Raw genomic sequence first — 23773 nt, forward strand, 5'->3', positions numbered from 1 at the left:
TCACGTGAGCACATCTCAGCACACGCTTCAGACTGACACCGGGGTGAACGGAAATCTTAAGATTAACCATCCTCTTCTACTAACATCCCAGAAGAAACCACTCTGCCCACCATGTGACTTACTTGAAATAAAAGCGTGCCTTTCGCAGCCAAGGTACTCCAGCCCCGGGGCAGTTCATCCTCACTGACGTGCAACTAAACCTCAGATCAGAGACCAGACAAACTTTTGCTTCCCTAACGTATCTAATGAGCTAACTCTGAAGCTCTGGGGCAGAGTCAGTTATTTCTTGGCATCTCCCTCCTGGCACAGACATTTTGCGAACTATTCCAACCATTCACATGATTTACTTTTGAATCCCTAAAAACCGAACATTCAAACCAAAAGCTGAAACAAGAAAGTGACCATTAACAAAATTCTCTGGGTAAAGCGTAAGCTAGAAGATCCAGAGGGTCTTGTCAGCTTCTAAGTGCTCTTAAAACACACCTCAGAAAGCAAAAAGGCTGCCAGGTGGTAATGAATTACCAGTCCATGGGAAATAAACCAAGAGGCATCAAATATGCTCATGTGGTAATAAAAGTGGTAGCCTCTGCTGGTGTCCTGGGCCACCTTACGCCCAACTCCTGACAGCTGCTGGAACTGTCAATAGGAGAGCAAGGGGAGAGGTGCCCTCCGCAGTGTCTTCCTTCATTTCTACCAACTCCTGGGACTTAACATACCTCCACCGGAGCTCCTTTCCACATTACGTGCAAGGCACCAGAGATAAAACAGTTACAAAATGAGGAGACGCTACCCAGATGTAATCAAGCACTCCTGGTGCCGTGACAGAAATCTACTTACACATGAGCAGGCGGAAAGTGTCCAGAGGGAGGCAGAAAAAGCAGAGAGAAGGGTATACAGGCTGAACTGTGTGCCTCCGAAATTCATGCTGAAGCCTTAACTCCCAGCACCTCAGAATGTGACCTTATCCAGAAACAGGGTCACTGCAGATGTCATTAGTTAAGATGAGGTCACACTGGAGCAGGATGGGTCCCTACTCCAATAGGACTGGTGTCCTTATAAAAAAGGGACACTTGGACATAGACACACACACACAGGAGGAATGCCACGTGAAGATGGAGGCAGAGATCAGCTTACGTGCTGCATCGACAAGCCAAGGGGCTCCTAAAATGGCCGGCAGACCAGCAGCGGGGGGACAGGCCTGGCCCAGCGGCTCCCTCACAACTCAGGGACCAGCCCTGCTGAGCCCTGATCTCGCACTTCTGGTCTCCAAATGCAGACCATCAACTTGTGCTGTTGCAGCCGCCCAGTCTGTGGCAGCCCCAGAGCACTAACAGAACAGGCTGTCAGGAAAGCTTCACAAAAGAGACGCTTTTAGAGCTATGCAGGTGCTTCCAGGCTGGCTTGGGGCAGGTGGCAGTCGCCTGGCGAATGAACATCTCTGGGAGGGCTCATGAGCTTTGCACCCAGAAAGAAACAGCATCATCAGGACACCCTCAAACAGACAGCGGTCTCACCAAAAACAGAACAGAGCAGAGCAAGGCAGCCATGTGAGGGACGGACGTGTTCAGTAACTGGATTTGGGGGATTATTTCCCGATGACACACACATACCAAATCATCACCTTGCACACTTTGACATAGGACAATTTTGTCAATTATACCTTAATAAAGCTAGAAAACAGGCTAAAAAAAAAAAAGCCTTAGCTGGAAAGAGTGACAAGATTTTAAAAAGGCTTGGAGGAGCCAGCGCTGATGGCTAAGGGCAGGCAGAGGGCTGAGAAGAGTGCTGCACAGACAGTCCACACCCTGTCCGGCACCGCGGGTGGGGAGACAAGAAGGCTCGGCCAGAAATTCATTCCAGGCTCTCAGAACCTACAACTCTGGAAGGGGACTGCGCCACTCAGTGGAAGGGGAGTCTCTCACAGCTAGTGACAGAAAGGCACCCAACACTGGAGCCCTCTCCCAAATAAACCAGAACACACCGCAACGAGCTGTAACCTCTCACGGCCCACGTGACTAGCCTGGTTCTCCACTTTCCCGAAAGGACCCACACACACCTACCTTCTGCTCAAGGTTCCTGTCACAGCTTCCAGCCGAGTGCGCCCGCCTGGGGCCTCGGAGCACAGTGAAAGCCTTTAATGCCTCTGATCGGATCATGTCTATTCCTGTGTCTCCAGATGTTTTCAGATGAAACTGCTCCAAGTTCCCTTTAGAAAAAGTACTGCTCACGGAGCGCTAACTACTGATCTAAACCTCATTTGTACGTGTATTAACTCCTTTTTTCCTACACTTGATAAGGAAGCTGCGGCACAACGCCGTTCAGCCGTCTAGTGGGGTTGCTGGAGTCAGACTCAGGCCAACTGGTTCCAGAGCGGTGAGCTCTGAACCATACCTCACACCACCTCTCACCACCACGTGTCCCAGCACGTGCAAGTTAGAAAGGAAAGGAAAACTGAATCGAGCAGGGCCTCCTGGCCTTGCTGCCACTCACGCGCTCCGTCCAGCAGGAGAGATGTGGGCGGGCCCTCCTGCTTGCTCTCTCCTTTATGATGGCTTGGTAATAGGTTGCCAGCCTCAATCTTCCACGTTTTATTAAGTTTTTACGTAGCTACATACCTGCTGCTGTTTTTCTTTCAAGTACAGTATTTAGTCAGTCCTCCGGTGTGTTCTTCACAATAATACACTCCCATAAGTGGAGAAGCAAGAATATGAAATTAAGACTATGGTTTAGAGACTGCGCTCTTAATTGCTTCTCACTAAATGGTCTTCTTATGCTGACCAGAGCATTCTCCAGTTCAAGGGTCAGTAGTGGGCAGTGGACAGGCCACTAAGTCAGGTCCCAGTGGTCAGATCCATTCGTTCCAGTGTATAACTTCAACACTTATGAAGTCTTCATCTATGAAGTAAAAATGTTTCCCTAATCTAATGAGACAATGTATCAGAGAGCACCCTGGGGGGAAAAATGAGAAAACAGGATAGAGCCATAAGCATCATCTTCCTGACTCCCCAACTCCACACCGAAGATTTCCCAAATCCAGCTGAGGAAAATGCAACTAGAAAATGCAAGGGATCCAGAAGAGTGACCAAGCATGACTTTTATAAGGACAGCGCCATAAGCTACACAGACTTCCCTCAGACTGGCTCAAACAACTCTGCAAGAGTTGCTGATTTGCAGAGGAAGGACTGACTCTGAATTCTAAGATCCTGAGGCCTCAAGACAGATAAATGGCCGAATCAGGACCCGGTCCCAAGACCACTCATTTCAAAACCAAGCTTACCCATCAACTGCCGCATGGGAAGTCACAACGCGGATGCCAGCCAAGGGCAGGTCGACACACTGGGGTCTTCCGTCTAGCTCACAGTATCTCCCCAACCAATTAGCACCTAACAGACCTCAAGAAACATCTGCTAAATGGATGCATGGTGGAAAGGAATGCAAAATCATCTCCATTACTAACTAGGTTCACAAAATGTTGCTTTCATCCTCACTTCAAAGATATATATATTTGAAGCAACATTCACTATTGTCAGTGGCAAGGGAGCAAATATTAACCGGTATACACTTAAACAAGTGCTTTCAAGCAGAAATTCCACAATTCAGATGTCAGGAGAGGAACCGGGAGAAGCGATCCTACGTGCGGTGCCTCACACCGTAACAAAGCACCACCGCAGTCCAGGAGGCCCGCACTGCAGTCACCACGCTGAGGCCCGTGCCCTGAGGTCCACGCCCAGGACAACTGCATGCAGGACAAAAAGGAGGATTCGGCTTGACCCTCTGACAGCGTCAACCACTTTCTCTGCTTTTGCTCATTCACAATACCGCCACTTTCCTTCAATTGCTGGACCATTTTTAATTGTATTTCCACTGAAGTAACAAAGACTTTCAAAATTTATGGTTTTACTGAAACAAAACTTTTCCTGAGTTTCAGTCCATGAGGGTGGCTTACTAAGTAGGGTTTGAGTTGCATTTTTGTTCTTCTGGGGAGGAGAAAAGGTGGAAAGCTTGGCAGAGCTGTAAGGAAGATTAAAATACCACAAAAACAAATAGGCAGTTTTATCAGAATTTAATGGTCAGGAACTAAATGTTCCTACTTGTGAAGTAATTGGTTCCGTAGAAGACAAATGATAAAAGGAAGCTTTGAAGATACTAGTCAGCCTGGGCTAATAAGGTGAGAACAACAGAGCTGCTGAGCATGCTCAGAAATACACATTCTGTACATGTCAAGGCTGAAATGTGAGCCACTTCTGGGACTTCTGAAGATGGTGCCAGGTTTTCCTGCCTAGGGCTAGGCAGGAAGTATTCAGAATCACAAGAACTAGTCTGAGTGAAAACCTGCCAAAGGTCTATTCTCTGAGGAGTAACTATGTCACTGAGGGAGACTGAAAACCCTTTATGCTATATGGTTAATTGTGAGCGCACAAATTTTTAGATGGTCTCACTGTCACAAAAACAGGGATATACTATCAAACGAAAAAAAAGCGAGATACTGAGAACAGTGTACTTTCAGCACCTCTTGGTGGGGGAAGACGAGTGCTAAGAAAAACCTCGTATTTGCTGGTATCTGCATAAACACAGGAATTCCACACGAGAAACCTGAAATGGCGGTTTACACTTGTAAGCGGTGAGGAGAATCTGGGTGGACGGAAGACAGAGACGGCTAGGAGAGTACTGTTCATGTATACATTTTTTTAGAGTTTAATTTATAGAAAGAGAGAAAACGGTAAAGACCATTAGGAACATGCACAAAGCAAGCACCCCGCGGGGTGAGCGAGCAGAACGCGCAGCGCTCGCGCCTCCAGCAGCACGGCGGCATCAGACGCGTCTGTAAACCTGATACTTTAATACACACTCTGTCAAGAATTTTAATAGAGTGGCTCTACCTTGATCTTACACGTGATAAAACGTAGGTTCTACGAGACTGTCCTGCCCTAAGGCAGCGACAGTGAGTTGAGTTGAGAACGGACAGGGTTAAGTGGGCCCTCACAGTTGGGCCTGCAAAGTGATTCTGTTCACCTCATTTATGATTGAGGATTGAGGATTTCTTAAATCAGTACTGGCTAATTATAACAGTATTTCGTTAAACCTACATCGGCCTCGATTCGGAGCGGCTACATACTTGCATCTGACTGAGAGCAGGAAGTCCCTGGCCTCTCAGCACAAAGGGACACTCCCTTCTCTGAGGAATCAAGGGGACGGGAAGCACCTCCCTCCTCACCTCAGGGAGAGACAGGCCAAGTTTACTGCCAAGAACAGGACACAACAGGCCTGAGAGCCTGAAGCCATCAGGAACCCAGCCCACCCCGCTCACTCGGCGACGCAGGCCGGGTGTACGAGCTCGAGCTCGCGCGGTCCGAGCAGCTGACACTGCCGTCCGGCGCGCAGGCACTCGCACGGGGCTGACGAACCGCGCCTTTCTGACTTGACGTTGTAAAGGTCTCTGCAGCAGTTTAAATGTGACCCCTTCATTTTAAAGCAGGAACACTGAGGCTCAGAGAAGGGAGAAGACGGCCCCGGGCACATAAGGAGCCACAAGCAGAGCGCAGCAGCCTGTGTGTGTCTGGAGACAGGCTGAGGCCAAGTCTGAAGCCCACAGCACCGCCTACTGCGTGTGCCCCTGGACAAGCTGCTTATGTTCTCCCCAGGATTCAGTTTCCTAATCCGCAAACAGGCATTGTAATGGCAATCTTGAGGGAGGCCGTCAGACTCAGAAACCCTGTTTGGAGAGCACCTAGCAGAGTGAACACACATTAAGGGGTAGCTCTGATTACTGTCAGGCCTAGGACCAAAGTGAGTGTCCTGGCCAGGCCTATGGACATTCTATATGTGAGTAAGCAGCTTTTTATAGTTGGTGACAAGTAAATGAAAATTTCTCACCTCTGTCATAACTACAACTGGTTTCAAAAATACATGAAAAAATAGTTTCTAGCATATATAATTTATTTCCCATTATCACCACCAACATAGGAACTTCCCGTGTTAATATCTGAGTAACCTCTGAAGCCTTTAAAAATTCCAAATGATATTTAAAGGGGAAAACTATGAAAGTTTCAAACCATATGGAAAAAATGGCCAAAAACAAATTTAGACAAAGAAAAATTATGCCTCAAACTGCATACACATGTATTAACTGTTACTTAATCAAAATGGTGCCATTTCAAACTATTGAGGTAGAGGGAAGAATTCAAATTCTGTAAGGCTTCATCCACACTGGGTCCACGATCCCACACAGCTTTTCAAATGCAACTGAAGTAGAAGCCAAAGGGTAACTTCATCAGATGTCTACTGAGTTCCTTTCCTACAATGCAGCTAATACAGGCCAGGCACTGTTCTTCAGCGAGTTCCTGCAAGACTCAACTCAACGCACAAAGACCTCCGCCCTTCAGGAGATGTATATACTGGCAGGGGGGGCCAGGCAGTAAATAAACATGATTAAGTAAATTGCATGGTAAGTTAGGAGGACGTAGTGCCCTGGGGAGGGGACTGGGAGGATGGGCAAGGAGGAGTCAGCGGCAACACTGAGTAGGAAGGGCTCCTGGAGGTGACACCACAGGTGGGGAGGGCACTAGGCACTCCAGGCAGAGACAGCTTGAGCCAAGGCTGATAGCGAGGACTAGATTTTGTTTGGGAGTGGGAGAGGGGGATAAAACTAAATCTGTTCATCACCATTTTCTTTAAGCATTGAGATACCGTGGTAAATAAGTAAACAAAGATACAAGGAGGGGCCACTCACACCTCACGTCCAATATGAACCTCAGTCCTCTCCCAGCCTCTTTTCCCTGCTTCCACTCAAACTCTTATAACTCATTCTCTGCAAAAATGTAATCAAATCAGGTCCTGCCACTGCTTAATTCCTATCAACGGTTTCCCGCAGTCCTTGGAATAAAATCTGAAATCTTGATCACAGCCAACAGGGACCCTCCCAGTTTGGCCCCCAGCCATCTTTCTGCCACACTGTCCCAGATACACGAGGCTCCCCGTCTGCACAAACCCAGCTCCTTCCTGCCTCACAGCCTTTTACACAGCTCTTCTCTCTGCCGGCAATAAACTTATTCCAGCTACTTTGAGTACTTTACCTCTTATCAGCCAGGTTTCAGGTCAAATTTCACCTCCAAATTTTGAGACACCTTACCACCCTAATTAGAATAACCCCCATTCCCAGCTCTCTCAAATCACCGAGTTTTCTTTCCCTCCCAGGCGTTCCCTCCCTCTTTCAGAGCACAGACTCTGAAGCCGGACTGCTTGAGTTCAAATTCCAGCTCAGCCATTTACTGGCTCTGAAAGCTTGGGAAAACTTCTTAACTTCTCTGGTTTCAGTTTCCACAACTGAAATAATGACGCTAACAAACGCACCCCTCATACAGTTGGCGCATGTAAAATGCTTGGAACAAGTCCCTGACACAATAACTCAAGTGTCAGTAATTAGTAGCACCACAGATTCCCTGTCTGTCTTGGAATGCTGGCATGTAACCCTCAAGAGGGCAGGAGACTCGCCTGTCTCACTCACTACTGTCTTCACAGGACCATGATCTAAAAGGCCCTTGATAAGCATAAACTGAGGAACAAAGACACATCCAGGTCTCACACTCCGGGCCGGCAATGCTAATCTGAGCCTGGATTCCAGAGGCATCTGACTGTGAGAAAAGCTGTCACTCAGCTTCACTCAATCACAAGCGACATACGACCGAGGAGACTCTGGGACAGAGCAGCTAACTCCACAGGCTCCCAGCCGCAGTCCACCACTCACTGGGAACTGCAGGCTGCAGATGAACACTCTGTGCCTCAAACTGGGTTTTGTGTTTTGAGTTACCTAGGTGTTACATTTCTAAGAACTACATCAATTCCCAAAGTTGGTATACAAAGCCAAAGCTGTATCTGTCTCTAGCTGACTGGTTTTGGAGACTCAAGCAAGTGTAACTCCCAGAGGTAGGGAAATAAAAGAAAAGGAGAATTCTAGACTTGTAGTACTAGAGTGAGACCCAGAAGGACAGCAGGAAGACCCAACCGAGCAAGTCAGGAAGCAGAGATTGACCAGACACATGTGAGTATGCAAACCTCTATGCAGATCTGATAAGGAAGGAAAAAACCACTCTGCAATCTGGTTGAACACTTTAGGAAGGACTGTCGAACACCACCAGCCTAAGACGAGAATGTTTCCTCTGAGAAAAACACGGATCAATACCAAGGAAATACTTTAAGAGTTAAAAATCAGTAGGATGGGAAAGTATTTAGTGATAAAAATGATCTTATGAGTAACATGTAGGACATGGCCAATACTTTAAGTTGTTAAAACAGCACACACGAAATTATACTGCAGCCACGAAACAAGGCGAGTACATAGTGACAGAGTCCACACAGCTAAGCAGGGCTTCTGCTAACTCTCCAGCACTCCGCAGCCCCTAGGCATATGTTGGGTAAGATAAAACCAGGCTGTTTGCCTGGCTCTTTCTGAATGGTCCCGAGAGCTCTGTTCTGCCCCCGTCACCTGCCTGAAATCAGTCTCCTATGGGAGGGCGGCAGTACACGAGTGGAAGACCCTCAGGTCCCAAAACAGCCAAAAGACAGTGATGCTTAATGGGAAAGAGGAAGGATTTGAGGTCATCAGGGTTCAAACTGCAGCCCACATACTCACTAGGAACATGTCCTGGGCAAGCTCACTATTTCTACCAGTTTTCCCTTTGAAGAAGGGGGACAATAATGAAATCTACCTTACAAGACTGATGAGGAGTGGACACAATATGGTCAATATGATGCCTGCTGTTACTATTATTTCAGCAATGAAGTCCTGGTCACCAGCCAGCACAGCCATGACAGCTGGTACCTGTCCCACCCATCAAGTCAGCTCTGTATTTTCACACAGGAATGAATACCAGAGAAACTCCCTGAAGCTACTGAGTAGACAGACATGGCGATTAAACAGAAAGCTCTAGTAACTGAATATTCTGATTAATAAAACTACCAGTTTTCAAAACCTGGAATAAAATAAATCATACTTAACACTAATAAACACTGAGCATATGAACGTTTGGTAGCTGAAATTTCCCTAGAATTATTTTATTTATCTAAATTAATATCAATAGCTCTCAAATATAAACCCCATTTTTAAAAAAATACCAAACAAACTCTTTGGCATTGAGGGAAACACTGAAATGTCTGCATATCCCTTTTGTTTAAAAACAAAAACAAAATGGCTAAAAATAAGATCTAACATCTGTATATGCATAGGTGCTTTGTTTTTTGTTTTGTTTTGTTTTGATGGGAGGAGGTAATTGGGTTTATTTATATTTGGAGGAGGTACTGGGGACCGAACCCAGGACCTCGATGAACAGGAGCTTTAAAAACCTTAACAACATAAGGCTATAGAAATTTTAGAAATAAACTCTTTTCAACGAGAGGTAAAAACAACTTGGAGGACGGCAGAAAACATTCACATCCTGCCAACTACTGACAGCTGACTTTGCCCAGACACCGTTACGTGTGGAAGACCCGCGTCAAGACACAGGGTGCAACGTTAGGCCGCTTTTCCACAAAGGAGACATTCGCCCAGCAGGGCCACCCTTGTCAAAGGGGAAGAGGAGTTTACCCCTTCCATTCTGTCATTTAGTACTTAGCTAAGCAATAACTATCACCCGAAACGAGTAAATCATTCATTCTTTCCCAGGTATGTTCTACTGTATGTCTAGGAAAACCTGGCACCGTGGCCTTGCAGCCTGACCTTCTAGGGTTAATGCAGGACAGAAAATGATCCATCTAGTCAAGTCTTCGACCTCAAGCCTCAAATGAATAATAAAGCGTTGTTTACTTGGGGGAGGCAATTCCACTCAGGAACCAAGAGCACGATATACTTCGAAATGATTTCTACACAACAGTTGAGAATATTTCTGAAAAAAACTATAGCATATTTTAACAAGTCAATAAAAACATAAAGCACTCTCAAATAATTGTAACAGCACAAATAAAATAAACACCCCCAAAATGTGATCCTTCTCGGAAATCCCAGTTGCAGGGCCTTGCTTAGAGCGAGAGCTCAAAAATCAGTTGCTAAATGAAACAGGAGAACACAATGTCTCAAACGATTGCCTGAAGAGTAAACCTGACATCGGAAAGGAAAGTTCACAGTAAAAGAAACCCCCTCCGATGGGTCAGGATTAAATATGAAGTTTCACTTCCCTTCTGGCTCACATTATCTTGAAAAGGAAGCAGAAGTATCAGCAAAATTTCCCTGCTTTGATGGATCGGAAGTGGCTGCTTTATTCGGCATTTCTCTGATTAGTAGGTAAGAACGAATGTTTTTCATATGTTTATTTACATCTGAAATTTCCATTAGGGTCTATTAATCTCTTTGTCCACCAACTTATCTATTGAAATCTTGACATATTTACTCCTAGGATTTTTTTTAAAGTATATACCTACATTGACCTTTTGTTGTATTTGACATTCCCATACTATTATCTTCTATATTTTTATTCATAAATAAGCAAGTATTTTAACATTTTACATACTTAGGTCTGCAAACCTTTTCCTTTGAATTCTTTTACTTTTAAAGAAAAAGTCATCATCCCTTCAGAGGCACACGTCTGACAAAATGTTCCCCAAAAGTTTCAGGCATTATCTCTGATAAACACTTTATTCTGCTCTATCTCTACATTCTCTGTAATTTTAAACATTTCTCCTGACTCCATCTGGAATTTATTTTCATGGATGTTTTCCAGCTATCTCATCGTCTCCCTGGAGACACAGGGGCGTGTCTTTCCACTCCCCACCACTGACTAACAAGTCAGCCCTGCGCCAGCAGCGCCCCCCTGCTGCCTCCTAATCCACACTACCTGACCTCGGGAAGGTTTATCACCTTTTCCACCTCAGTCTCCTCACTTGTAATAAAATACAGTCAAGTGACGTTCCAGAGTTGTTGGGGCAGTTAGAAATAATAAGCATAAAACATCCAGCACAGCGTCTGGCACGTAGTGGAGACCCTGTAACAAGAAGTATTTTCATGCTCTAATATCTGACGAGAATGTAAAAGTAACAGGCCACACAGTCCACCTCATAAACTTCAAGGACATTAAGTTTAACCAACTAAAAGTTAAAACACATTATTTTAATTAAAAACAACATCCTATTATAAACTCATTTTATCTTTTTGTATTTTAAGTAAAACTACTGTGTTCTAACTATCAACACACGTACCACAGATTAAGTGGAGTGTCTCTAACTCAACCCCTAAACCAGCACTGTAGTCTAGCTCCCTGAGAGAGACTTGGGTGTGGCTTTGAAAACAACTCTGGGTGAGGCAACTAAAGATAAGCCAACCAACCATCTGTTTAAGTGAACACATGTAAGTGAACTTTAATGCACCCCATCCTGTTTTTATTTCCAAAATCCATCAGATGACACTGGTACAGAAAGAATCTGGCTTTGGTCTTCATCAAAATTCCCTCAGCCTCTCAGTGCTAGCTGACTGGTAACCAGGCTCAGTGCATGGCTAGAGTTCAGACCCTGGGGCAAGCCACCTGGGTTTGAGCCCAGTTTGCCACTTCCGGGCTCTGTGTCCCTACACACATTACTTCGTCTCCTTCTGTGCTCAGTTTCTTCATTAGTCAGTGGGAATGATACGATTATCTACTTCCTCGGTTTAAGGTTAAAGGAGTTAATTTATGCTAAATGCTTCATACAGGGCCTGGCACACAGTCAGCAATAAAATAAATGGTAGTTATTATTACTGGTATCATAAACAGCAGCAGCACCTTTGAAGACTGACTGAGTATCTTCAAAAGGACACCAGAAGAGCGTTCTCTGACGGGACCAATTAACTGTCTTCCTTGATACGTGCCCAGGGACACACAGCACCACTTTCTAGAGTTCCCTCTCACAGCTCTGTGCTACCAATTGTTAACACCATCGCTCGGCTGCAAGCTCGCTGAGGTGGGAGCCCTTACAACGCTAACGCTCTTCCTTCTCACATCCCCACACAATGTTTTGAGCACAGGCCTTATAATACTGACTATTTAATATAAAACATATAAAGAGCAGTGAAACAAACCTTAGAAGTATACATTTTTGGCACCAAGGAACTTGAGAAGCCGCCCGATCACACAGATGATAAAACCGAGCAAACGACTTTACCTAAGTCTCACATGCTTGCCAAGCTGTAGCTGGCTCCCCCTCGTACCAAAGAACACCAACGCACCTCACTCACTCCACTGACCCTCAAGCTGGGTAGAGTCACCTCATACTGAATATGCTTTTCCTAAGTTTTAAAACAATGCACAACCACTATTTCCATTACTAATAAATACTTGGAGATTTCAAGTAAGGCAAATACTTAAGAGGCCCTACCACTCAAATAAGATTTTCCATAAAAACAAATGTTACTTGCATGTAAGAAATACATGAAACCTCCAAGGGCTAAACAACAACAAAAACCAAAACCAAGAGAATGAAACCAGAGCTCTGAATCACTCACAAGAAGTGACATTGCCAGAGGTCAGTGCCCAAAGTCTACACTGGTAGAGGTAAAAAAAGGAAGAGCTGGTGTAAGGGGTACAGACAGTCTCAGGCGGAGTAACCCTGGCTTACAGCAGAAGTAAATACAATCCTCTCAGGAAAAACATCCTCAATGTTGATTCCTCAGGTTCTTCCACAGGTTAAAATCAACCAGAGATGAGGTCCACGTCAAAAATTCAACAAACCCAAAAACAATCTCCATGAGTGACAGTCATCAGAAAAGACCAATCACAGGTCCAGGCCCCCAGAGACGTCAGACACGGAATTAGAACACAGAACACAGAACAACTATGTACGAAATGTTTAAAATATAAATTAATCATAAATATGACAAGCCACAGGGACTATGAAAAATGAGCAGGCAGACCTGGAAAAGAAACCAAACAGAACTCTTAGAAATGAAATAATTTTTAAAAAATTAATCAACTAATGAATAGCAGTTTTGACACAGATAAACAGGAACAAGTGAATTAAAAGATAGATTTGAAAAAAAATTACCCAAAAACCAGCACAGGCAGACAAGGAGGTCCAAATTATGACAGCAGAGAAGTGGAGGGCAGAATAAGAAAATCCACTACACATTTACTGGACTTACAGGCAGAGATAATAAAGAGTAGGGAAGAGCTGATATCCAGAAAGAATGGCTGACAATTCTACATGATGGAAAGACGTGAGTCCACAAACACTAAGCAAAACAGAGATACCCGCACCTCATGCACATCATAACGAACCTGCAGAAGAGCCAAGGCAAACATTTTTTTCTAAAAGCAAACAGAGGGGAAAAAAAGACATCACCTAAAAAGGAATGACAGACTACTGGCAAACTTGTAACAGAAACCACAAAAGTTGAGAAACAAAGTATCTTCAAACTACTGAAAGGAAATACATCTGTCAATCTAGATTTTTATACCAAGCAAGAGTATCTTTCAAGAATGTGAAATAAAGTCATTCCAGATGAACAAAAACACAGGTACCACCTACAAACCTATAGTAAAGGAGCTTTTAAAGAAGAAAAAACAATCCCAGAGAAAAAAACAGAAGCGCAGTAAGAATTGTGAGTAAAGAAACTGCTAAACGGTTTCCCAATTTCACATGTCCGGAGCGCCAGACTGCGGGGTTTCTCCTTGAGGCAGAGGTGGAAGAACAGAATACGAACTGTGGGGGCTGGAATCATGGCAGGACAGGCATTTAGAAAGTTTCTCCCCCTCTCTGACCACGCATCAGTTGAAAGGAGTGCAGCCGAAACTGTAACCAAAGGAGGCAGTATGCTTCCAGAAAAAAATCTCAAGGAGAAGTATTGCAGGCCAACAGTAGCAGCTGTTTTGGATCAGGCTCTAAACGAAAGGGTGGAGAGATTCAACCAGTTAGTGTGAAACTTGGAGATAAAGTACTTCTCCCAGAATACAGAGGCACCGAAGACGGCAAGGATTATTTATTTAGAGATGGAGACATTCTTGAAAAATACGTAGGCTGAGATGTCACTATTGAAATGGCATCACGTGAAGCTGCCCATTCCACTGAAGTTCTGAAATCTTTTCATCATGTGAATAATTTCCACATCTCTCTTTTATAATAAATTTAATGAAATCCAAACTAAAGGCATCCAGTGTCTCTAAAATTCAGGTTCACTGTACTGATAGAAACAATTCCAAATAAAAATATATAAATAAAAAAAAGAAACTGCTAAACAGGAAAGTAAATCTAAAAATATTTTTGAATAATACAGTGATGATGATGCTGTTCAATTTATGAGGTTAAAAAAATTAGACTAAAATACTGAACAATAGTAGTATGTAACTTAATCATTAAGTTTAACTGGAATTAAAGTATCTTAGTGTCTTTGGTTTGCCTGGTAAGAGAATATGAAATTAATTCCAGACTTTGATAAATGTGCATGGCAAAATTTCAAAGGCAACCACTAAAAGAGCATGATAGAGTACGTAATCTCCAAGCCAAAGGGGGAGAACATAAAAACAACTGGGTTGTTCAAAAACTGACACAAAACATACTGTAAAATGATAGAAAAAGTACAAATTTATCAGAATCACAATAAATGTAAATGTACTAAATTACGCCAGTTAAAAGACACATATTATACTGACTGTAGTTGGCTTAATAATGGTCACCAAAGATATCAGTATTAATCCCTGGAACCTGCAGCTGTTACTTTACATTGCAAAGACTTTGGAGATATGATTAAGCATGTGGGGATGATGAGACTATCCTGGATTTTCTGGATGGACCCTAAACGCAATCACCAGTATCCTTGCAAAAAGGAGGCAGAGGAAGACTTGACTATACAGACTTACAAGAAAAGGGCGATCTGACCAGGGACACAGAGCCTGGAGTGACACAGCTACAGCCAAAGAATGCTGGCAGCCAAAGAAGCCAGGAACAGATTCCCTCCTCTAGACCCTCCAGAGGAAGCACATCCCGTCAACACTCAGATTTTGGCTCAGTGATATTGATTTGGGGCTTCTGGATTCCAGAACTATGAGAGAAAAACTTCTCTTGTTTTAAGGCACCAAGTTTGTGGTAATATGTTACAGCAGCCACAAAAAGCTAATACACCCATAACACATAAGAACATGGCAGAACGTCTGAAAGTGAATGGATGAAAATCAGCGCACTAAGCAAACGCCAACCAAAAGGCAGCTGGACCAAGAGGACCGTGGCAGATAAAAGCACTTCTTTGGGATGGAAGAACCACCATAAATAATGATTCAAAAAAATTCAGTTCAACAGGAAGAAGAAAACATACATGCCTAACAGAACAGTATCAATACATATGAAGTAAAAACTGCTAAAACTCAAAGAAACTGACAAATCTACCACCACACTGGGCAGACTGACCCATACTGAGTAAATTAACACCAAAATACTGCTCAATTATTAATTTTTAAAATTAATTAAGAAATTAGTAAACAGAAAGAACAATGTAATCAAAAGTGACATCATTAGAAGCACACAGAAACTTGCACCTCCCTGCCTTCCAAAATAATTAAATTCTTAAAAATACACATTCTTCTCTAGAGTACGAGGAACGTTTAAAAACAGCACCACATATCTGGATGAAATAAAGACAATCTCAACAAATTCCATAGAATCAGTAGCATACAAACCATTACTTTGATCACAATGCAATTATAACAAGTCAAAAAAAAATGTTTTAAAAACTTTGACATTTAAAAGCACACTTTCAAATAATGCCTGGGCCAAGGAAGAAGAAATCATGAAAATTTAAACATATCTACACAATGAAAATATTATACTTGGAAACTGTTGGCTTTACTAAAAAACTACTTTTAGAGAAATATATAGCCTTCAACACTTCTATTAAAAAATTAGTTCCTATTGTTGGACAGTGAGATTTGCTTCCGTTATTTGCTATTTAAAAAACTAAAAACAACAACAACAAAAGAGTAAGTGACCAATTTCTAAGAAGTTACAAACAGAATAAACTCCAAACCATTTAGTAACCACGCTTACTATGCTTTATATATATGATTTCTAATCCTTTAAACTACTCTGAAAGTTACATTGTATCTTAGAATATCACTACAAATGTCCCGATCACCTGAGGCTTTAAACATAAACCATATATGCCCTTTCAGGAAAAAAAAATGTACGTCCTGTAAGATGTAACTCATGTATTCATTCTTATAAATACCATCCAGGCTTGACTTATACTGAGAATAAAGATGATGTCACGGCTTTTTTCACAGCACAGTGAAATCTGGGGTCAAGAGATGAAATAATGTACAAATAACTCATTTTATGAGAAAGTTACTGGCAACCTTCCATAGTTATTGTCAGCAAAATCTGCACTATTTTCATGAAGATTGGACTTCACCCTAGGGCATTATGAAATAATCAAAATGGAAATTATCCACTAAGAAAAAGTAAAACAGACTTTAAAATCACTAGCTTCAGGGGGAGGGTACAGCTCAGTGGTAGAGCATGTGCTTAGCATGCACAACGTCATGGGTTCAATCCCCAGTACCTCCATTAAATAAATAAATGAATGAATGAATAAACAAACAAATAAATAAAGAAACTGATTACCTCCCCCCTCAAAAATAAACCAAAAAAATGAATTAAAAAAGAAGTATAGATTTTTTAAAAATCGCTAGCTTCAGTTTTATAAAATAGAAATGATAAAAATAACTGTGGGCAAGTGATATGAAACATCTCAATGACCTGAACAGCTCTAACAGGGATCCACCTCATGCCACTACAGAGAAGGCCCTACAGGAGTTCCCTGTAGTCATCCTCGTGGGCTACCTCCCCGTCCAGTCTGAAGAGCCATGAGCCCTTGAAGCAGGACCTCTGCTCTTATCTTTGATTCCCCAATGTCCAGTGCAATGCCTCGCACACTGAAGCCCTTTTTAAAAGTTCAGTGAATTGAGGAGGAAGTGGGGGGTATATATGTATAGTTTAATGAATTAAGAAACCTCCTTAATGTCATTTCTAATCTAGAGACAAAGAAAATCCATACCATCATCGCTTGACTAAAATCTGGAAAAGAAATGTTTCCTTCAAGAAATTCCCTGCTTTCCAAATCAATCCATCAGTCAAACGCCCTATGCAGAAAATGGTGCACATTCAATACTTCAGACATCCTAGGTCAGTGACATTCCTGGTGGTTATTCTGCCAAAGAGCGCTGTGCTTCAGTTCCAGGGACGATGCTCAGAATAAACCAAGACAGAGTATCTGGAAGGTGGGGTTATTAAGTTCCCCCTAAGGGAGCAGACTAACTTCACATCTCTCCTACTAAAGTAGACTCACCCCTAAAGGGAGCCATTCCATGAGACTCAAGCACCGTTTCTACCCTCCCTTCTTGCCTGAGGCTCTATGCAGTAACAACTCGGTTAATGGTATCACCTGGGAACAAGGCTGGCCTGTTAACTAAAATATTCTTAAATCTTAGAAAGAATGGCTTAACCACAAAGTTCCTGCAAACTGCAAATACTGTAGCTGTAACAAACAAAACTATCCCTGCACAGAGCTTTAAAAAAAGAGAGTGGGAGTAGCTAGTAAAGAGGGTTTTTTTTTTATTATTGCTTTTCTGTGCCTTTTCCTCTTAACATCTGCTTCTCCCTCCTCTGTACACTGTTAAAGGAGGAAGGGAAAGGAAAGCACTGATAGCAAACCTACGTACAACACACATTCAGAAGCCCTCTCACCAGGGGCCCACAACACCTCTAGTTAGGTAAGATTCGTACTACTACTATTCCTATTTCAACAGAAGAAAAAGATGAGTTCAGAGAATCTCACCAACTTGGCCCAGGGCTACATATTCTGAGTGCCACAACTGGAACTGCATCCTGACACTACGTCCCTAATACCCCAACCAACAGTTGACAACTTACTTTAGTGAAAATAAAATTCTTAATGCAGCATTTGCATTTCTACAGCTTTTTTGACATTCACATATAAAATTCATGTGTGTACAGTTCATTGGGTTTCAGTACATTAACAGAAATGTGTAACCATCAACACAACCTAATTTTATAACATCTTCAACACCCAAGAAGAAACCCCACATACATCAGCAGTCACTCCCCATTCCTATTCCTCCCTCCCCTCCAGCCTTTCTCTGGCTTCTTTCACTTAGCATGAAGTTTCCCAAGTTCATCCATGCATAGCACGGATCAGTATTTCATTCTTTATTATTGGGTTTGTTTCCACTTTTCGGCTATGAACATTCATGTACAAGTTTTTCTGTAAATGTATGTTTTCACTCAGCATTTGCATTTTCAGAGAGTTTTCACAACATTCTCTTCTTTGCATCTTATAACCACTTCATTTTGTGTCAGAGAAAACTGAGACTGGGAGCAGTTAAGTGACTTTATCACCCACTGCTGGGTAACCCTCAGTGAACCTGCAGTAAACTCACACCCTCTGGCTGAAGACTTGTTCACTTCTTACCACCAACTGCTTTGTCTCCTCCACAAGGCATTTTAGGCAGTAGCGTGCAGATGAGAAAAACTCCTTGTTTAGGTGAGGAGCTCCCTGAATCACTCTCAGTAAGTCGATCAATGGGGTAAATTTAAACTAAGTCTTTCCGAATAAGAGAAAGGGAGAACCAAGAGTCTGAGACAGGATATTCTAAAGGTCCCTCCCAAGTGGGGGCCTCCTCCTCCCGGTGGAGACACTCAGAGCTGCCATCCCAGGGTGCTGCAGAGGCACACAAGGGGCCAACCTCCACTGAGGCCAGTCACCGAGCGCGGCCTGGGCAGAGCATAAACGCGCGTGTGCCTGTGGGTCGCACCCCTGACACCAAGCGCAAGCTCCCAGCCCTGGGCCCCCAGGCCCCCGGGCCCCAGCACAGAGCAAACTGTTCTGACACAGGTACGGGATCTGAGGAGCGTACGCTGCTGTGGTCGATTATATAAACCCCCTTCCCAACCTCCCGAAGCAGCTCGGAGGCTGACAGTATTTTTGGTAATGAGGTTCAGGAATATGGTTAATAACTGTATTTGTAATACATAACAGCCATTTACTGACAGCTTACTGGATACCTTTTATGTATTTAGTTCATTTAATCTTCACAGTAACTGCAAAATAGGCACTATGATTACCTCCACTTTCTTATGTGGTGGAAACACGCAGTTGGTGGGAGTATAACCTGGTATAACTCGTTAGGAGGGTAATTTGGAAATAGCTATGGAAACTAAAAGCACCAATATCCTTGACCAGGTACTCTCAATTCTGAGAATGTATCTACAGATACACTTCACAGTGCCCAAGGACAGAGATGCAAGAGTATCAACTGAAAAAGTTTGTAACAGTTAAAACTGGGAATCAAATCTCAATACAGCAGCAGTAATAAATTATACAATATCCGTAAAATGAAATACCTGAGACTATGAAAGAGAATGGAATAGATTCATGTGTGCTGTTACTGAGCATTCACAAAGACGTATTAAGGAGGAGCAAAGTGGGTTTCGTCATGTGTAATACTTTATTTTTTAAAGGTCATGTACATACCACCGTTCTGGCTGTGTGCTCTTGGGCAAGTCACTAAACCTGTCGCATAGCTTCTCATCTGCAAAATGGGTAACGATGCTTCCCACACAGTGCCTGATAAAAATTCCTGCAGCTATCACTGTGACTACTTCATGATTATTTAAGTATGCTGCTACTGACAATAACTCTGTCACCATTAGACGGGCTCCCCAAAAACCTCAATTTCACACCTGTACTCCCCAGTGCCAGGCACTAGGCGTGCAAAGGGAAACTGGAAAACAGCACCTGCTCCGGTCCCTCGTCTAGGTCACAGCCCACGAGGGTTTTCTCCTCCAGAAGTCTGGCCCACGTGGCCCGCCCCTTCAGCAGCTGCCATCAACAGGCAACAAGAAGCCGTGTGCAGTGAGATGTGTCTCCACTGCCCATCCGTTTCCCTCCAGATGCACACAGGTTCAATCTCTGACGAACTGTCACCTCCTCAGAGAAGCCTGCCTTACCCCCATGTGAAACAGGCCCTTGCGGCATCATCTCTCTGCCCTCACCCTGCCGCCATGGCCTTCACGCATTATTCCTACCTGATACTACAGTGTTTTGTTATTACCTATCTCTCATTCTAGAACGTAAGTTCCCCAGAGAGGGGGATGTGTCTCAACCTCTGTGCGTCTCATTCCTGCTCTGTCCACTGTGCCCAGAGTTGAACCCAGCATATTAGAGGTGCTCAATACCTATGTGTGAAGAGACAGGACTGATATGCAAGTTAATAAAAGCTACAGAATGGAAAATATTCTTGCAAAGTAACTTATTTTAAAATGACTGTTGCCATTTTATCCTGGAAGAGCAAGTTCTCAAGTCACTGTTCAGTTAAAAATTAAGTGGCCTGCAGACTCCAGTCCTATTTTATTTAAAATGCCATCTTTTTCCTATGGAGCATAAATTCATATAAAATCGTACCAAATAGGCTCAACACTTTTAAGCTAACAGGGATCAAAACCAGTGTCATACATTAGTCATAACAATTGCTTAAAAAGGTGCTTCTGGGATAAACAAAGCTCAAAGGGCAGACTGAATTAAACTCGCCTCCCTTCATCCCTGCCAGCCAAGTATCCCGCCTACGGAGGGTTAGAGAAAACATTAACTGCTGAACAGTTTTGTTAATGTTTAATGTTATGCTATGTTAAGATTCCTAAATGTTTTAAGGAGCCATGTGATAGCTAGTAAGCACTGAATAAACTAAACAAGTATTAGCAAATTTAATCTGCTACTTAACCAAATCTTGGATTCAGCTTTTAAAACCTTACAAGACAGGAAATTCAAACGAGGACATCCCTTCTCCTTATCAAAATAACCTGCCAAAGCATGGGGGAAGATAAAAACAAATTGATTTCTAGGATTCAAACATAAACTGTTTCTGTTGGTGGTGTTGTTTTAGTGACTTTAGCTTCTCAAGAAGGCTAGGAATTTAATTTGTGTAAAAAGAAAAATGGTGCCATTCACCATCTCCAACACAGGAAAAATTTTAAAGTCCTACTGCTAACATAACAGAACAGAGTTTAAGAATGTTTATAGGACTACATCATGATTCAGAACCCATCAATGAAAAATTTACAATGTCTGGAATCCAGCAAAGAATTACTTGATGAGCAAAGAAGCAGGAAAATATACCCTATCGAGGAGCTAAGTCAATCAAATCCAACCCAGAACTGAGAAAGAAGTTACAACTGGTGGACAAGATCACCAGAACAGGGAGTACAACGGTATTACGTACGTTCAAAATCTCAAACAGAAAGATGGAAGATATAAAAATGATACAAACTGAACTTCTCAAGATGAAAGCTACAACATAAGATAAAAAACTACACTGAACAAGATTAACGGTAGATTAAACACTGTAGAAAAGAGAGGAGTGAATCTAAAGATAGAGCAATAAAAAAACAATCAAAACAAAACACACAGAGAAAAGACAAACAAACAGAGCATCCATGAGCCATGGGGCAACTTTAAATGGTCTAACCTGAATGAAACTGGAGTTCTTCAAAGAGGTGACATAGAGAAGAAAAAATATTTCTTAAAAAATGGCCAAAATTTTCCCTAGTTTGATGAACACTACAAACCCACAGATCCAAGAAAGCTCTCAATGGATCCCAAGCACAAGATACACGTAAAAAACTGTGGAACACAGAAGCACATCAAAATAAAATTGCTCAAAACCAGTGATAAGGAAAGTCTTGAAAGCAGCCAAAGAAAAAGACAACGCATGTAGAAGAACAAGATACAGATGGCAGCAGACTGCTTATAGGTGACACGAGCAAGACGGCAGTGAAGCAGCATCTTTAAAGGGAAAACTGAAAGACTTTAGTCCCACGGTTTTGAGTTCCAAGTCTTTGGGTGCAAATCTGTAATTTAGTATAGCAAGTTTCTGTCATTTCATCTGGCAAGATTAGCTATAATACACACAGCATCGGATTTTTTCAGTACAATGTTTTTACACCCAAAAGGCATGAGATTAACTGTTGGAGGTGCATTCAAGAGAAGTTAATGCACCATTAGTAATGGTTCCTCTCTCCTTTCTTGCTCCCAAGTATAATCTAAATATAGGATAATAAATCACACACTTGGGCAGCATCTACCGCTTACAAAGTACTTTTTCACTTAATTTCATACAAACTCTCTGAAGTAGATAAGGAAGGTATGGTCATACCCATTGCATAAATGGGAAAACTGAAGCTCAGAAAAAAGAGAAGTGATTTGCCCAAGGATGTGAGGTGGAGGAAGTGGTGGAGGTGGGGGTAGGAAAGGGGCCTCACCATTCCTTAGGCTCTTCCTCTAGGCCAGGTATAATGCTAGCTTAAGATTCACTGGGGGGGGGGTATAGCTCAGAGGTAGAGTGCATGGTTAGCATGCATGAGGTCCTGAGTTCAATCCCTAGTTAAAAAAAAAAAAAATTAGTAAATAAATAAACAAACCTAGTTACCTACCCCCCTCAAAACAAAACACACACAGAAAAGATTAATTTGGCAAAAAGAGTTACACAGCTATGTGTAACCAGCCCTTTCTAACTCCAAGTAGCTCTTTCTATTAAACCACAGCTGAAATATATTAAACTAAAGGACAAATACAAAATATAAAAATTCATTCTGGGATACAACTAGAATAATGATGTTGAAAGTTCTACTCAAAGAAAAGTAAAACAGATTCCTTAATGAAGAAAAGAATAGTATTTCGCTTACTATAAAGGACAAGACCCCCAACGACTGCCCTACAGCCAACACCATGTGACATCTCAGGGTAGTGTTTCTCCCACACAGCTGCTCACTGCAGGCCGAAGCAGGATGCAGTAAAAGAAGGTCCACTGGCAGACGAAACAGTTCAGTCCAGAAGGCAGATACCTAACTGGACCTAATGATAAAATTTAGACTCCAGGCAGAAATCAGCAAATGCCCGACCTCCCAAGCCAAATCCAGCTCACTGCCTGCTTTTATAAGGGCCACAAGCTAACACAGATCTTCAAAGGCTAAAAAAAATTTTTTGGAACATAAATAACGACAGACATGAAATCAATTTAAATTTCAGAGCCCATAAGGAAGGTTTTATTGGACAGTTATTGATTCATTTACGAATCCTCTATGGCTGCTTTCATGCAACAGCAGAACTAAGTAGCTGAGAGATTACACAGCTCTCAAAGCCTGAAGTATTTATTATCCAGCCCTTTACAGAAAGTTCGCCGACTCCTGCCTTAAGGGAACAGATGGGCCTCTAATTTTGCCATGAACATTATTTCTGAAAACTAAGCTTTCTGAAAATTAACTGAAGATCACTACTGCAACAAATAATTCTTAAGGACCTGCTCTCCCCCAGGCACCGTGCAAGCCTGGGGAAACAGAGCACTAGACAAGGCTCAGCACCTGCCCTCACGGGGAAGCCCAGGGCCCACGGGTATAGCCAAGTGACTAAGTAACAGGATGAAGAAAATATACAGACGAAGGGCAGTACAGCCTGGTGGCTAAGAGTATCATCTCTGGGGTTAGACATCCTTGGTCTGAATCCCAGCACCACCATCTCCTATGGGACCCTGGCAATCACTTAAACTTCCTTGGTTTTCTTCAACTGAAAAAAATGATAATAGTATCTACGCAATAGGATTGTTTTAAGGATTAAATGAGATAATATATAAAAAGTACAATGACTAGCATACAGCAAGTGTTTAAAAAGATGAAAATTCCAGTTTAAACTGAATTTCAGGAATTCTATGTTACCAGCTAAATGGTATCCCTATTTTTCAACAGTCATTTAAACGCTGCA

The 23773-nt window shown here is 42.7% G+C and overlaps 1 protein-coding gene and 1 pseudogene across 11 annotated transcripts in view; one reads left to right on the forward strand and one right to left on the reverse strand.

The window, feature by feature from the left end:
- Positions 1-23773, reverse strand: part of ADD1 (adducin 1) — a 74812-nt gene that overhangs the window by 45065 nt on the left and 5974 nt on the right. The gene's annotated exons all lie outside the window — the stretch shown is intronic.
- LOC141574753 (10 kDa heat shock protein, mitochondrial pseudogene) lies at positions 12949-16601 on the forward strand (annotated as a pseudogene).

This window comes from Camelus bactrianus, chromosome 2 (assembly GCF_048773025.1).
Source record: "Camelus bactrianus isolate YW-2024 breed Bactrian camel chromosome 2, ASM4877302v1, whole genome shotgun sequence".
NCBI lineage: Eukaryota > Metazoa > Chordata > Mammalia > Artiodactyla > Camelidae > Camelus > Camelus bactrianus.